At 36.5% G+C, this 18,368-nt stretch overlaps 1 long non-coding RNA gene across 1 annotated transcript in view; it reads left to right on the top strand.

Moving 5' to 3' along the window:
• The first annotated feature begins 5,557 nt into the window (after positions 1-5,557).
• LOC105483461 (uncharacterized) overlaps positions 5,558-18,368 on the top strand; it is a 256,962-nt gene continuing 244,151 nt past the window's right edge. The window contains exons 1-2 of the long non-coding RNA XR_011622679.1: positions 5,558-5,920; positions 8,023-8,137. This is a non-coding gene — a long non-coding RNA (uncharacterized lncRNA). The remainder of the gene's footprint in view (positions 5,921-8,022; positions 8,138-18,368) is intronic.

Genomic DNA, 18,368 nt, shown 5'->3' with positions numbered 1-18,368 from the left:
TTGAGAATCCCATTTGGTGATTTCCTGAGTTTTTGATATGCCAAGTGCATATCACCAATGATCTGCACTTAAAAACTTCTATGTGTGTCAAGACACTCTGAGTATCCTGAATGTTGCTCAGAGCCATTTACACTCTTGTAAAAATATGCATCAGTGATAAGATCACAGAGATTGTACAAAACCAAAATGAAGAACACATATTTCCATGTTAAACTAGACTTTGTCACGCAGAAAGCAACTCTACAGCATTCTGAAGTCAAAGGGCAACGAGGAATGTTAGACAGCAGCAACAATTACCCAAAGTCTCACTCCCCAGAGTCTCAACCCCCAGAGCAACAAGAAAGGAGAAGTATCCGGATCAAATTGGTACGTGTGAGCTTGGATTACTCACCCTCTTCCTTGACTTCTTAACTTGAACATATAATACACATTATATTAATACATATAATACCTATATGTATACATATAATACCTATATTAATACATATAATACACATTATATTAATACATATAATACATATAATACCAGCTCTTTTTGGCCTTCCTTAGAGTATAACATTTACCTTACTTTGTTATACATGTACACTGCAATAGCAACTCTCAAACCAAGAAGTTGAGAGACTTTTTTCAGTTATTTTTTTCTTTCTTTTTTTTTTTTTTTTAGAGCAAAGTATCAGAAAACTCTCTTTTACCAGGAACACCATATTCGTGGATAATTTTCTCTCCAGAGTCAGACACAGATTTGATCTATTTGACTGCCTGGAAGGTTTTAAATACAGAGGACATTTACTCCAGAGGCTGTGAACACGTGAACATCATCACAGAATGAATCCTGTAAGTTGAAATACTCATAATCTGACCTGATAAATTATTGTATATAGGAACAAAAATATTAAACAGTATAAATTTGCATGTACTCACATAAGAAAGTAGACAATAGTGGCTATCGTTGCTATTCGTAGAAAATGGACAAAGATAACCATGTTCTAATTTTGCTTTCAACAACACCCAAATATCTGAGGATCACCTTCGATATCTGCTTGATTTCAGTCTTTGTAACAAAGAATATGTAATTTTAATGAGAAAAAATCTGTTTATAATGATTTTAAGAGAATCATCATATTGAGCATGGAACAAGGCTCTTGGAAACATGTAATAAAGACATTTCATGACCATGTGAAATTCCCACATTGCGTGGAAAAGTTTTTGAAGTAAAAGTAAACATTTTGAAGACTAAAACTATAATTACTAGTCATGAGATAGTTGATTGTGATAGGCATTTTCAGACTCTGAAACTCAAACCTGCTCACAGATGCCTTCTCAGATGATTTCAGTAATTTGTAATTCGTGAGTAACTGTAAAATCCATTTATATTTTGAAAGGAGCAGAAATAGCACAAATGTTACCATTTCACTCTATAAAACAGGAATACTGTATGCCAAACAGTTTTCTACATGAGTCATCAAGATCAACAAGCAGGTCTCCATGGAAACGCAGACATTTATAAAATCCCAAACCTTGTTTCTAATATATCTTTTACTTTATATTATTTTATTATTTATTTTTTAAATTGCAGTAAAAGATGCACAATACAAAATTTACTATTTTAACCAGTTTTAAGTGCATAGTGGCATTAGTACATTTAACATGTATATATTTATATATTATATATCTTTATATATTATATATATTTATATATATTATATATATTTTATATATATATTATATATATATATATTTCTGTTTTGGAAACAGGATCTCACTCTGTTGCCCAGGCTGAAGTGCAGTGGTGCCATCATAGCTCACTACAGCCTTCAATTCCTGGGCTCAAAGGATCCTCCCACTTCAGCCTCCTGAATAGCAGGGATACATTTAAAATTTTGTGCAACTATCACCACCACCCATCTTCAGATTTTTTTTTTTCATCTTACAAAACTGAAACTCTGTATCCATTCTATGATTTGTCTATGAATTTGACTACTCTAGGTCCCTCATGTAAGTGGAATCATACAATATTTATCATTTTATGATGATTTGTTCACTCAGCATAATATCTGCAAGGTTCGTCCATGTGGTAGCATATGCCAGAACTTCCTTTTTAAGGCTGGATACTATTTATTGTATGTATATACCAGGCTTTGTCTATCCAGTAGTCCATTAGTGGGTACTTAGGTTACTTTCACGTATTGGCTGTTGTGAATAATGCTGCTATGAACATGAACGTAGAAATATCCGTTCACATTATCAGTTCTTTTGGGTACATACTCAGAAATGGAATGGATCACATGGTAATTCCATGTTTAATTTTTGAGGAACCATCGTACTATTTTCCACAGCATCTGCATCATTTCACATTCCCACCAGCTATGTACAAGGGTTCCAATTTCCTTAAGAACACTTGTTACTTTCTGTTTTTAAATATTAACTATCCTAATAGGTGTACATGGTATCCCACTGTGGTATTGATTTGCATTTCCCTAATAATTAGACAGGTTGAGTGTCTTTCCACGTGCTGTTGTCCAGCTGTATACCTTCTTTCGAGAAATGTTAATTCAAGATCTTTGACTACTTTTAAATCAGGTTGCTTGTTTTTTTGCTATTGTTGAGTTTTCTTTATATATTCTGGATATTTACCCCTTATCAGATGGATGATTTGCAGATATTTTCTCCTGTTCATGGGTTGCCTTTCACTCTGTTGACAATATCCTTTCATGCATGAACATTTTAAAATTTTGAAGTAATCCAGTGTATCTATTTTTTTAATCTTGTTGCCATAATATTTTATTTAACAAAATGGCATTCAGTTGAATTGGTCAAGGTTATAGTTATAGTCAGTTATACTCAGGGCAATTTTCCATACAGACTAGATTAATTTAAGTACATCATAGTTGTGTACTCTGTTACCCAGGCATACTGCAGAATTGGGGCAGTTTCATCTAAGTACAGGCAGGTTTTCTTATTTTGGTAATTTTTTTTTCCATTTGATTTCTACCTGCATTTTCAAATAAAATTACTGTTTTATCTGAAGTCTTAAGTATCAACTTAGGTAAAGGAACTAATATTCGGAAAGGTTTTGTTTTTTTTTTTTTTTTTTTGAGACAGAATCTCACTCTGTCACTCAGCCTGGAGTACAGTGGTGCCATCTCAGCTCGCTGCAACCTCCACCTACCAGGTTCAAGTGATTCTCCTGCTTCAGACTCCCGAGTAGCTGGGACTATAGTCATGTGCCACCAAGCCTGGCTAGTTTTTGTATTTTTAGTAAAGATGGGGTTTCTCCATGTTGGTCAGACTGGTCTTGAATTCCTAAGCTCAAGTGATCTGCCTGCCTCACCCTCCCAAACTGCTGGGATTACAGGTGTGAGCCACTGTGCTCAGCCTGAAAGGTTTTTCTCACTGCCATTATTCATACTTCTTGGACTTACTACATACAAATATCTAGAAATTTTCCTCCGAGGCTGGACAGTATTCAAATTCATTTGTTCTATAGCCACTTCAGTTTCTATTCCTGTGCTATTTACATATAAGAGAGGAATGGAAATATTCTGAAACTCTACTCCGCTGTAAAAATTCCAGATTTTTAGGAAGAGTCACATTTGAAGATCCCATGATAGTTTGAGTTTATTGCATAGTGCTTTGGTTATAAGTAAAGAGACCAGAACCACATACCTGATCCAATACATAAAGTTGGATAGCTTCCTCATCACACACACACACACACACACACACACACACACACACACACACACAGAGGAAACTAGAAATAACCCAGTACTTCCAGCCAATAGGTTATCTACAGATCTTACCTAAAGTGGTGGATTTCAAGAATGCGTTAAAACAAGCAAAACAAGTTGTCCCACTTTCTACTTGGGTGGGTCACCTATAGGGCCTTTGACATTTACAATTATCTAATGTGTGACATTATCTAAATCAGTTAAGATTGTGAGTATGCTCCAAATATACTAACATTTTACATGTAGGAGATTTTGAAATACGTATTTTCAGAAAGTCCAAGTGAGAAAAAATATAGTTTGTTTACAAGTTGCCTGAGATCTAGCCAGTAAGATTTTAGGATTTCTAGGTAGACGCTCCATTCCAAAAATATGGAGATATTTAATTATCTTTTGTAATCTAAATACGTTCCTTGTTAGATGTCCGGTCTTGTAGGTCTGAAAGGATTTTGGTCTTCTAATATCCTGTTAAAAAAATGAAAGCTCAAAAAGTTGACATCATTATCAGCTGAAATAAGCCAGGAAACTGCGAGCTCTTGTGGAAATAATGCATTTGATAGTGGACTTGGAGGTCAAGGTGTTCCAAAGTAGAAGAGAGAGATGTTAAAAGAGTGTGGATCTGCACCTCTCTCAACTGAAAATTCAGATGAATTGGAAAGTTAAAGTTAAAAAAAAAACAAAAAACGCTTTAGAATACAAAGTTTAAAAAAATGCTTTAGGATAGTTATAAAAACCTTCTCTCTCTCTCTCTCTCTCTCTCTGTGTGTGTGTGTGTGTGTGTGTTTTTGTGTGTGTGTGTGTGTGTATGTTTAGGTATCTGGATTCAGATAACTTTCTAACACAAAACAAAAAGTTATTACTACCAAAAATCACTCAAAAAACTACAAGTAAAGTTAAAAGACAGACTGGGAAAACGATCACCTCAGATATAAGAGTGGATGTTTTTTATATTGAATTAAGCAAGCCTAAGACACGATGTCTTAGAAATAACAAATTTACAGAAGACTAGTATCTTAGTCCTTAACAGAGAAACATAATCATAATCATAGGGAAAAATGTACAGTTTCAAAATAATAATCTTGTATTGGCAACGAGCAATTAAAAAACAAACATACGATACCAAAGGTTTATTTGATGGCTCATGCCGTTTTCCCAATCAGTATAATCAGTATAATCACTTGACTAGAGATGCCCTAAGAAGGGCCTTCTCTTCCTGAGCCACTTCTCAAAGGCCATCAGGATTTAGCTAGTAAACAAAGCGTGATTAATGTGGCATGGCTACCGTCATAATAAACACATAGCTTTTGCGAAGACCCTACGTTGAAGGGAACATGTATCTGTATGCCTGCATTGTTCTGTGTAAATTGCGAAATGATTCTCAGGGACTGACTTATTTTCTGGTGAAGATGAATGCTTTTGTGTTTCCCTTCTTTTGTAGCTTTCCCCCAACAGCCTGTTTGGCTCTGAACAAATGAGTACGGTTAACAAAATATATGTGTGCATACTTTCTAAACCTGTACATTAACCTCACGTCAGCTTCTTTCCTGCTTAGTTCACAAGGGTTGTTGTGTTAGAGGCTGACCAACAAGCCACTTTTCTGTATATTCTCTAAATGGCATATTGTCTGTTCATCAGACCTTTTACTCTGGTTAAGTCTAGGTTAATTAACTGTGTTCCTTTTTCTAAGGCAATAAATCTCAATCATCTTGTTTTTCTGTTGTCTCAGCTGTAATTTTGATCTTATAGTTAAAAATTTCTATAAGATCTTATAAAGATCTTACAAAAATCTTATAATGTCTCATAGATCTTATAGTTCCTTTAAAAGGAACTGTAATTTGGAATGCTTTTCTCATAAATAAACACAAATTAGAATTTACTTCAGATGATGACAAGATCTCAGATTGAGGTCTGTAGATAGCATCTTGAGTGTCCAAAATAGCTTTCTACGAATTCTGCATCATTTAGATGCCAGTCTTATAATGGATCACTCAGTCACATCAACGCCCAAGTCTATGCTGGGCGCTGACAGTGTTTGTGCAAAGTGGATGCCAAGTGACTGCACAATAAAGGTTTCTGAGTAGTTGAAATAGCTAAGTCTTGAGTCAATCAGTGCATCTGGACCACATTCATGTGGCAAATGCTGTTTTATGGAGAGGTTTCTAACACTGGCCTGCAATAATAATTCAGCCGAGGTAAGTGAGCTCTAAATATGCAATAAAGAAATTTGATGCTTTCAGTTTTAGCAATCAATAAAATAAAAATTATTTAGTGTTGATTTCAACAAAGCCACAATGCTAACTGAAACGTTAAGCAAACAAATAGTCTTTTTCGTTTTTCATGTCTTACATTGGCACTTGAAGACTGCTCGTTGGGTAAATTGTGATTATTCTGAGCTAACTGTCTTAACAATTCTGCTTTATATAGTATATGAATTTAAGACGCACTTCTTACATTAGTAGGATTCGTGTAAATATACATAAACAGATCAGACATAAAACCAGATCTAAGACTATATCTGTCTGTCATCAACTCAGTATCATTGATCACATTGAATTATTAATTTGAATATTTCATTTTTTTTTGCTTGATTATTCTTGGAATTTTACTTGGTTTAATGGATGCAGTTATGTTACACATTTAAAATATTCTTGGTTTTATTTGTACTTAATATTATACTTAAGGGATTTTAGTCTAAGCATTTTTTCTTTAAATTGGATCTAAATATTATTGATAAATGAAAGTTTTGCAAAAAATCCTCATGAAAACAACAACAAAAGATTCCTCTCCTTTATTCAAAGGATCATGAAGAAGAAATTCCAACTAAAAAAAATCCTTGAGAAATATTCCACCCATTCAAGCTGTAGTAACACTACTGTTAGCCAGATAAAACATACACTTTTGAAAATAAACATTTTATTTGGTGATTTCCCAATACCATAAGAGTAGGTGATAGAAGCCAATGATTCATTTTTACTGCTTATTTTCAAATGAAAGCTGTAATCTTCATATCTTATTTTAAGAAGTACTGAAATCTTGCATTATGAAATACATCCATATAACTGCTACACCATATTCTTAGAAATGTTCTTACTATAAGCAGAAATTCTTACTTTTCTTGTCTGCCTTTAGCTATGTTTTCAAAATGTGTGCCTTGTGAAGATGTTGCAATAGGAATACTAATATTATTACTGCTACTAATGCTAATGAAGTAGAGCTGATAAAGCTTTGGGATTTTGTAGGGTTGAAAACCTTATAAAATGCTTTCTCCTACGTTAATTCTCACAATGGTATTTTGAAGAAGGTCTATGACTCAATTTACGGGTAAAGAAATTGAGGCAAAGAGGCTTACCCAAGGTCATAGAGTTAGTAATTTAGCAAAGGAGACTTTATCTTGGCAACTTCTAACAATTAATTATTGCCTCTTCTTTTTCTCTTATTGCCCCAAGCCTTTCTAACAGCCATCCTTCTGTCCTTCCTACCCCCATCTTCTCTCCGCTTCCAGATGATCCTTCATGAAGCTACAAGAATCCCTTCTTTCCTTCCTTCTTTCCTTCCTTCCTTCCTTCCTTCCTTCCTTCCTTCCTTCCTTCCTTCCTTCCTTCCTTCCTTCCTTCCTTCCTTCCTTCCTTCCTTCTGTCCATATGTGCATATGTGTGTGTGTGTGCGCGCGCGCGTGTGCATATGTGTGTCAGACTCTCACTCTATTGCCCAGGCTGGAATGCAGTGGTGCAATCTTGGCTCACTGAAGCCTCGACCTCCTGGGCTCAGGTGATCTTCCCACCTCAACTTACTGAGTAACTAGGGCAACAGACACACATCACCATGTCCAGCTAATCTGTTGTAATTTTTGTAGAGACGGGGTCTTGCCATATTGGTCAGGCTGGTGTTGAACTCCTGGACTGAAGTGATTTACCCACCTCAGCCTCCCAAAGTGTTGGAATTACAGGGGTGAGCCACCACACCCAGCTACATTATTTCTTATAGAAATAAACCTGAGTCTGTCTCCCCTTCTCATTAAAGAGCCTCTGCTAGCATTAATTGGCTGAAGGGCAGAATACCACGAGCCTGACATCTCTCTTCATCCTCACCCTGTAGCCATCTTTCATTACAGTCACTGCAAGTTGCATAGGATGGACAAATAACCCAAGAATGTTCCACTGGGTGGGCAATAGGCGATTATAGCATTGAAGAATAATGGTATTGTCAAAATTACTTGAAATCAATTTCACGTATTGTTGTACTATCTCAAGCAGTTCTTTTTGCTCTCACATAAATTCCTATTTGCTTATTTAAGGTCCTCTTGTGAAGAAACTTGCTGTGATTATGAGCTAATAATGCTTCCGATATTTCAGTCAGGATACGCTTAGGCCAAGTACGGAACACACTGCCATCACTATGGAAATTACCAGGTACTTTTATTTTTCTATGTCTGGGATGTCCTCCTTGCCACAAATTGCCTGACAAACCTATTCTTAAATTTTAGCTCAACTGTGTTGTGATGTCTTGCTAACTTCCTTGGGCAAGGTTAGGGTATTTATCTCATCCTCTTGTCTAGCATTCTGTCCATTCCTCCAGAAGATCAGCCATCCTCTTTGGAATGTTTTTAGAAAGCTGATACACGTAAGGAAGAGAAACAAAATCACCTATAATTCTATTACTTATTTAAAAATTAGTATAATTTTGGCTTTACTCATTGCAAATTTTTCTAGGATCTAGTTGTTTTTCTCCTTTTGTTTGATAATTCAGTAATCCTACTATACGTATAAGTGCCTTCTGCTTCCTTTCGTTATTTCATGTCTTTGAAACCATCAGTTTTAATGTCTGCATACTGTTCAGTTATGTATCATCAATTATTTATCACTTCCCAAATCTTTCAAAATATGTTAATTTTTTGTTCTTCTTTAATCATATATATCTGCAGCTCCAATTCTGTCACTGAGCTTGGCATGTTAAATATTCAGTAAATGAGTGGTTAAAAAATCTTCTGGCTGTCTGGAAACTGATGTGATTTCCCTATTATCTTACTATTTTGATGATAATCTCGAATACCAATTTGGGATTTGGGACTAATTTCCCCAATATTAGTTGAAAATTTATGATGAGGTGGGAAATGAAGTAAGAAAGGTAGAAAAACTCTCTGGATATTTTAGTTTGGAAAAATGCAATATTACACTTCCTGTAGTTATCATGACCATTCTAGGTAGACGATTGTGTTTGTAAGTGTTGCTCTTTCCTGAAATATTTCCTTTGACTCTGTCAATAGCAAACGTTATTTATCAATGCCACTAATGGAATAGAAAGAAGAAGATGCCAACATCTTTAAAAAAATATCTAATGGTTTATGCATGGATAGATATCAAGCATGTGGCATGCAAATATTTTTAAAAATATTAAATTAATAGTAAACTGAAAAGGTTTACTCCTTCAGAAAGGGGAGAACTGTCTTGTGGCTCAAGGAAATGTCACAGAATGAATAAATGAGAGTTAATTATAGAAAGTCGTGCCTAAGTTTTTGGCCTTTTTAACCAACATCAGGATTTGCTTCACCCATCAGTGGACAGTGAGAGTGGGGAATGGGATAACATGTGAGTGGGTGAAACACCTTCCATTTGACCATATATATATATACACACACACAAAGGGTATGTGAAGCTAGCTGATATGGTTAGGCTGTGTCCTCACCTAGAATCTCATCTTGAATTGTAATAATCCCCATGTGTCAAGGCAGAGACCAGGGGGAGATAACTGAATCATTGGGGCCGTTTCCCTCATACTGCTCTCGTGATAGTGAGTGAGTTCTCACGAGACCTGATGGTTCTAAGGGACTTCCCCCTTCATTTGGCTCTCATTCTCTCTCCTGCCACCATGTGAAGAAGGATGTGTTTGCTTCTCCTTCTGTCATGATTGTAAGTTTCCTGAGGCCTCCCCTGCCATGTGAAATTGTGGATCAATTAAACCTCTTTTCTTTATAAATTACCCAGTCTCAGGTATGTTTTTCTTAGGAGCATGAGAACGGACTAATACACTAGCTGACTCTGACAAATAATTGTTTGCTAAAATAGGTGATGGATTTGGAAAACTGTTGACGCTGGTGTTTTACACATTGGCTTTCATCACATAATAAGAAACACAATATGGAAACAGTCTAGTATAGAGGAAGAAACAAGGAATTTGGATTCAGACATGGGTTCAAATTTCACTTCCATTTTTTATGACGTATGAGATCTTAGACAAGTTATTTAACCTCTTTGATCTTTAGATTTCCCATCTATAAAATTGTCAAGTTGATATAAAAGTAAAAAGAGGCAAGCATTTAGCATCTGACACACAGTGGGCATTCAAAAAGTGTAAGCTATTGTTATCATATTTTCTTACATATTGGCATATAAAAACAAATAAAAAAACTTGGGTTTTGTCTGAAATAAAAAGCAATTGACATGAGAAACATACCGGAATAGATTATCACAGTACTACTGGCATTTTTTAAATAACATTCGGAACCTAGTTTATCTGATATTGTTTTAAATCTATAAACCTCTCTATTTTGGGGCACAGTTCCCCTGAAGGACATCTGAAAACTTCCAATGCACCTATCATTGACTGAGTCAATAAACTTTGGGTTTCTGGGCCACAAAAGATAGGAATCTCCAAAATGACACCTGCAGTTGCATAAAATTGGGGGCAGTATCTGCTCTGAAATTCTATCCTTGAATTATTCCATCTGAAGGCTCTAATCTGAGTCCAGTAAAAACCTCTTGCAAATGAGATCTACCAACCAAAGAACATAACTGTGCTCAGATTCTCCTTTACACTTAGAATATTTTTCTTCCCAAAGATATCAGTAGTAAGAGCTTTGCTTATTCAAGAGAGAACAGCAAGCTCACAAATAAAGACTCTTCCTCCATGCCCTGTTCTTTTTTCTGGACAAGATACTAATGAACATATGAAAACATCAAACCCTTTTGAAAGGAAAGACATATTAATGAAAATGGGAGGAATAAAAAGGGAGGTTGTGGAAAGAAGAGAGGGGAGGTGAATAAAGTCTTTATTTAATTAAAATATATAGGAAGACTACATTTGAGGTTCATGAGATAGATATAAATTAACTACCTACCCAAAATGGAATTTGGAGAAAGTAAAATCATAGTAATTTGGCTGGGGTTTGATTAGTACTGTGTGCATGTGACTGATTCAGGAGAATGGTTCATTATTTATGCCCAAGCATAGGCAATATCTCTTTAAGAACTACCGTTTCCTTTTGCAAATTGGCAATTCTCTTTCCTAATACATTTATACCAAAAAAGAAGTTTGCTAGCTGGGATACATGGGAAGGTACAAAACATTGATGGATGAATCCTCTGTTTAATTTGAAAAGATAATCAAGTCCTCTTTTCCTGAAGAACGCTTTCTCTCGGATTTTAGTGAACAATTGGTACCGCCCCATCCTGCCCATAACTTTTCTCCAGAGTAAATAGGAAGGGTGTCATTTTCACTATTACTGTTAGAGTAATAGAGTTCTGCTGTTGTCTTCAATCAAAACTTCTCGTTTGTGAGCAGACAGAACCTTTTTACACCTGCCCCTCCTAACCATCTGTGAAGATGCTTTTCTCTATTCCATGACCGAACTAAATGAGTTCAAGGGTTTTTAAGTAACCTGTCCAGTGGCACACTATTGGTGAGTAGAATGGAAATGGAGGTCTCAAAAATCCTAGTCTATATTCTCATGAACTCATTAAATCAATTCAATGTCATCTTGGAAGGCCACAGACAACTGTGGCAAGGAAGGCAGGCAGGTAGGCATTCATATTGGGAGACTGGCAGATAAGATGCGCAAGAAAAAACTTAGTAGCAACAAATGCTTTATGACCTAAATTGGTATAGGTAGCCAGAAGGAAGGTAATAATTTTGAGAACATCAGATCAGGACGTAGAAACAAGGTGTTAGAATGAGGGAAAGGTCACCTGGAAGAAGCAGAATATAAACAACAGAGAAGATAATCTTTGAAAACACTTCATTTTGGTCTCAGACAGGCATGCAATGAGATAAAAAGATTGCTATGGTCTGAATATCTGTCTCTCCATAATTCATATGTTGAAGTCCTGACCCCCAGGTGATGGTATTAGGCGGTGGGCCTTTTGGGAGGTGATTAGGTCATGGTTATGGAGCCCTTGTGAATGGGATTAATGACCTTATACAATAGGACCCAGGGAGTTCTTTTAACCCTTGCCACCACGTGAGACACAGTAAGAAGACGCCATCTACAAATAAGAAAGGGGACCCTCACCAGACACCAAACCTGCCAGAGCCTCAGCCTTGGACTTCCTGGACTCCAGAACCATGAGAAATGAATTTCTATTGTTTATAAGCTACTTTGTCTATGGCATTTTGTTATAGCCAGCAGCCTGAATGGACTAAGACAAAGACTGTATCTATTTTATACTGTGAATGACTGTCATGTAGAGTCTTAGCGGTTAAGATGATTTTGACTCTTACGTAGTCATCATTTATTCTACATTGTATTCAAGTTTGAACTTTCTATTGAGGGCCATATCTCACAAACATCAACAATTTTTTACCACTCCTGGACATTACCATAAGAAGTAAAAACTAAAAAGGGAAAAAGTAGAGACGGGAGTGCTACGTAATGAGCTAGGATTACTCACCAGATATGGGGCTGTCTGAATTTCCATTGTGTGATCACATTCTTTTTCTGAAGCACTGGGATATAGCCCTTGTTAAGGTCAAGTTGACTATATAACCATCTAGAATATGCACCAGACATCTCTGGATTTGTTCAATTTATATAAGGCCCTCTCTCTTGTACAAAGCACAGAGGCTCCAGGACCTATAGCAAAAGACAGAAATGAACTTCAAGACCCTATGACAAAGTCAAGGACATATCTGCTTTAATGACAATCACCCTGCAGAGTCTATAATGAGTGCTGTATGATCAGGGAGCTGAAATTTCTATTAAAAATAGCCTCCTCTAGATAACCTATTATATATTAATGTGAAAATTACTTCCTATATCCCACTTAAGTTACTTTGATTCAGAAGATGACTAATTTCTGCTCTCAGTAACCAGACATGCTTGATCACTGAAAGACAACCTCCCTCCCAGTACACTTCTGATGGACCGCCAGTGGGCTGTGGCCTGACAGTGCCTCCACATGGCCACCTGGACTTGCACTGACCCTAAGTAGGTCAAACTGAAGTCTTAGAGGCTTAGAAAACTAGCATATTAAATGTTTATTCATAATTTTTATTTGAAGGATATCTATTAATATGAATAAAATTGAGACACAAGGGACGAGGAATACCTGTTTTCCTAAATTCACTGTGATATAAAAAGAATTTTCTGACATGTTTTAATTCAGAGAATTGCTGTTGGTGAAGTGTTCCCTTAAAAGGTGATCAAACAGATGATGGGATTTAGAACACAATACACCCTAAAACACGATACTTTGGCCTCTTGATTTTTTTTTAATTTAAGGAATTTGAGAAAGGACAAGTATAGAAAGGATTCTCTGACCTCCCCTGAGCAGATCATGCATGTCGGGAAGCATGTTGTGAAAGCCTGTAATCCCAGCACTTTGGGAGGCTGAGGTGGGCGGATCATGAGGTCAAGAGATCGAGACCATCCTGGCCAACATGGTGAAACCCCATCTCTACTAAAAATACAAAAATTAGCCAAGTGTGGTGGTGTGTGCCTATGGTCCCAGTTACTTGGGAAGCTGAGGCAGGAGAATAGCTTGAACCCGGGAGGTTGAGGTTGCAGTGAGCCGAGATTATGCCACTGCACTCCAGCCTGGGCAACAGAGCGAGACTCCATCAAAAAAAAAGAAAGAAAGAAAGAGAGAGAGAGGAAGGAAGGAAGGAAGGAAGGAGGGAAGGAGGGAAGGAAGGAAGGGAGGAAGGAAGGAAGGAAGGAGAGAGAGAAAGAAAGAAAGAAGGAGAGAGAAAGAGAAAGAAAGAAAGAAAAAGAGAAAGAAAGGAAGGAAGGAAGGAGGGAAGGAAGGAAGGGAGTAAGGAAGGAAGGAAAGAAAGAAAGAAAGAAAAGAGAAAGAAAGAAAGAAAGAAAGAAAGAAAAGAAAGAAAGAAAGAGAAAGAAAGAAAGAAAGAAAGAAATGCCGCTTCTCTGGAAAGTTCACCTTTGTCAGTTGTTTGCATTGCAGACTTGTTTGAACTCTTGGACCCTAAGATGAAGATGAGGCTGGGTGCGGTGGCTCAAACCTATAATCCCAGCACTTTGAAAGGCTGAGGCAGGTGGATCACCTAAGGTCAGGAGTTCAAGGCTAACCCGGCCAACATGGTGAAACCCTGTCTCTACTAAAAACACAAAAATTAGCCGGGCGTGGTGACACACTCCTGTAGTTCCAGCTACTCAGGAGGCTGAGGCAGGAGAATTGCTTGAACCCTAGAGGCAGACGTTGCAGTGAGCTGAGATCACACCACTGAACTCCAGCCTGGGTGACAGAGCAAGACTCTGTCTCAAACAAACAAAAAACAAAAAGAAAAAATGAAGATTATTGTTTTATTGGAGCCAAAACTACTGCTGAATTAGAGGTTAATGTCTTTTCCAGGCATTTCTGGAAGCTTTTCTTCTAGTAACTTCTATGTTACTTGATGGTGAGCATCAGTTAAATGAAATCTTAAGATTCATTTAAATGTTATACGTTTCGAGAGTCCAAAAGCTAAAAGTACCTATTCCTCCTACTGCAAATGTTGACCATGGTTTAGTTCTCTTACCATGTCCCTTTGAATATGAAGTAGGAATGATATGTTTAATGAGATAAACAGGTAGAATGTGATATTTCACTTACTATCCCTGATTAACAAAGTATATGGAATAGTGTCTCTTAACTTTCTATACACTAATCCCAACAAAGCAAAATGACATATTGTGAGTCAACTTGAGTTACGTAAGTATGTGCTCCTTGCAGGGATAATCTTTTGTATCCATGGCATATCTTCTCTCTCAGATTAGAGGGAAAATGCCTTACTCCTAATTTCTTAGCTTATTTTACCTTGTTATTGAGGGCAGCAGATGATAATTCCTCAATATTAAAAATAAAGTGAGTTTCTTACACTCTTTAGGAATCAAGCTATTGCTATAAAATTACCTGGAAGATTACTTTGAAGTTCAGGAATAGATGGGGCTTTGTGTTGTAAAGGGTTAGTTTTTGAACACTGTTTGAACTGAATTTGAGCACTATTTTCCTTCATAATGGGTGTGGATGGGAACAAAAACCAACTTCTCATGATGACCTCAAACATCCCAGGAATGCAGTCTGACCCTTCCCAAAGATGGGATGGCCAGCAGGGTGCATGACCATGTGGGATGAGGATTCTTTACTTCCCCAGAGGATATGAAATGAATGGTTCATAGGATTCTATTTTCAAGGGCTTTGTTTGGCTCATTTCAGGGAACTCCCTTGTACAATGATGTTGGCGTCTTTCCAAAAAATGTTGATGTTAAGATAAGTTTATAATATCTTATCCCAGGAAGTGATTTATGTCTCCTATATTGTGAGAACTGTCTGTTCGAGTTAACTGCTCCTATGTTGTTTATATGTGGGAAAAATTTTGTAACACTAGGAAAAAATTAAAAATGGCACTTTTGGATAAGCAGGGCCTTAAGAAAATCCACAAAATCCCGGTTTTGAGTTCTGTCTGCATAATAAACCAGCTATATAATCCTCAATAAATCATAATCTCTTGACCTTTCAGTATCTAATTTAAAAATGAGAATAATAAAACATACCTAGTAGATGCTGTAAGTAGTCAATAATAAAAGTATGCTAAAGAACCTATAATCTTTGGGCACAGTATACTCAATACAGCTTGATTACTAGTTTTCCTTCTATCTTAATATTTGTGAATCCATAGTTTATTAACCTAGAAATATGGATTTGGCTGAACAAAGTGGCTCATGCCTATTATCCCAACACTTTGGGAAACCGAGGCAGGAAGATTGGTTGAGGCCAGGAGTTCAAGACCGACCTGGACGACACAGCAGGACCCTGTTTCTACACAAAAATTAAAAAATTAGCCGAATGTGGTGGTGCATGCCTGTAGTCCTAGCTACTCAGAGGGCTGAGGCAACAGGATTGCTTGAGCCCAGGAGTTTGAGGTTACAGTGAGCTATGATCGCACCATTGCATTCCAGCCAGGGTGACATAGTGATACCCTCTCTCAAAAAAAAAAAAAAAAAAAAAAAAAAAAAAAAAAAAAAAAAAAGGATGGCTTTATTTTTCACTAGCATTCTCTGACATATTGAGTCATTTTAGATTTTCAAGAAAGTGATGAGGTAAGAAGATATTGAAAATAATATTTCTTTAGAAAGTTAATGTTTTTATTTCTAGAGTTAATACACATTTATATTAGACATCTATGAATAAGCACTAGAGTTATTAAGAAAGATTAGTGCAAGCTTTGAAATTTAGATTCTTTCTGTTTCAAAGAGTATCTGAGCTCAAAATGTGATGCAACTTCCGTGCATTAATCCATCGCCTACTCCCACAGAAGCCTCCTATTATGCCTTGATAACAGCTTGTCATCCATTTGGCAGAAGTTTTATCCTTTGAGAACAACCAAATTCCAAATTGTGGAGGTGTTTTTTAAAATGGTAACTTTTATTCTTTTTTCCCTGTGTTCATAAGAGTAAAAGAAAATTCTACTCTTTAAAAGTAAAGAATTTAATGAGGCTAAATTTTATATTAGATTTAGTTATGCCTTTAAAGCTTAATATTCAGAGTACATTGATTTACAATCTTTACAACAAAGAGATATTAGATACTGAATTCAAATTGAAAAATCCTTTTTCATGAGCCTGGCAACACGTTCCTCTTTGGGAATGGTTTTGGAATTCCATGGGTTTTTGTGCAATTCTAAATTTTAAATCTTTGGTAATAATATATCACTCATCTTAGTTTCTCTCCAATTATCCTCACTTTTACACTTAAGAATTAAAGAAGCAAACACAAATACAGCAGGATGGCATGGAATAAATAAGAATACCTGGGAACTAGGTGACTTTTTAATTAGTTTTTTCCTTGTAGACCAGGCACAAACCTGCAGATCTGAAATTCTAACTTCTGAACTAAATATAGTTCTATATTTTGTCTTTGAATGGTTAATTTCATACCTATGTTACTATCTTAGTGTATTCACTTATTTTGATGCTACTGTATAATTGTGACTTCTTTGAATAAGAGAGACTGATTTTAAAACCCAAGTTAGGTAAATGGCTTAAGCTAAATGATTGAAGGAAAACATTTCAGAAATACTACTATTTTAAAGGGAAGCCCGAAGTCTCATCTAGGTTTGCCTACCCCCATTGCTTTTATTTGTTCTGCATGATCCATACTTTGACATAGACAATCAAGCTGAGAACTCTTCCCTCAAAAGACATCATTTAACAAGAAAGACAAACATGTAAACAACCATTTATAATGTACTTGTAAGCAGAATACACTTTACTAGTTTCATTGAAATTCTGTAATGGAACCAACTCAATCTGTCTGGATACCACCGAGGAAGATTTCATTGAGGAGCAGGACTGAGGAGGAACAAACTTTCAAGACAGAGTAGGAATGAAGGCATGAGAACAAGAGGAAATAGCACATGTAAATGCTTTGAAACATACAGGAATGGCTCAAAGTTAGGGAATCACAAAGAGGAGAGTGTGATAAGAACCTAGAAAAGAGGAGGATTCATGAAAACTTGAAGTCTCAGACACCATGTTAAGGAATTGAAACTCTGCAGTATAAGAAAGTAGAAGCCATAGGAGGGATTTGATCACAGGAAGAAACTTCATTTACTCAGCAAATATTTGAGTGTCTATTATTACCAGGCACTAATCTCATTCATAACTTGGAAAGATCTGACAGCAATGTAAAAGACAGACCAGATATAGGAAAGACTGGAAGCTATTTCAAAACCTTCAGGCAAAAATGATGACACAGAATTGAGGTAGAGACTAAGTCTGTTTCACCTTTGGGTAAACTATTGTCAGGTGGTAAAATAATAGCAAGTATCATTTTAGTAGCCTTCCCCTCTCATCCCCCTACCTGCAGGTCCCCGGAAGACATCTAAGGATCAAACAAGTTTGTCTTGAACATAGATAGTACCACTTGGCTTGCTCCAGTCACCACTGTATTTCACTACCATGCCTAAGACACTGTCTCCAGTGGAAGTCAAGTTTAAGAAAGGAACTGTTGAGACAGTTTAGCAGTATAAACCCCCCTGGCTTCTGCCTATAGCCCAGGGCTTCAGAGCTCTCCTGCTTCACATAGCGAAATCTTTTCCTAGTTGCTTATGTTACGAAGGAACACTGTAGGTTTGGCTTGGTTCCTGGGCCTTTTATGTACAAACTCATTAAGAAACGAGGAGGACTCTTCCCTATTTTGCCAAGCATCTTATGCTACCAACACTTTAACATATCTTTTCCCCTCTTTCTTTTTGTCCTCTTCACATTCCAGCTGTTGAATGTAAGTTTAGAAACACCAATTTAAGAAGAAAGGTAGAAATAAGCACCTAGGCAGAGTACTTCAAGTAATTGAGCTTTACTATAATGCTAGTGTAATGTATGTAGAATTTGCTTAAAGAAATCTTTATCCATGCCCCCCAGGTCTGGAA

The sequence above is a fragment of the Macaca nemestrina genome, chromosome 4 (genome assembly GCF_043159975.1).
Source record: "Macaca nemestrina isolate mMacNem1 chromosome 4, mMacNem.hap1, whole genome shotgun sequence".
In the NCBI taxonomy this organism is placed as follows: domain Eukaryota; kingdom Metazoa; phylum Chordata; class Mammalia; order Primates; family Cercopithecidae; genus Macaca; species Macaca nemestrina.
This window is presented reverse-complemented; position numbering and strand designations above follow the sequence as displayed.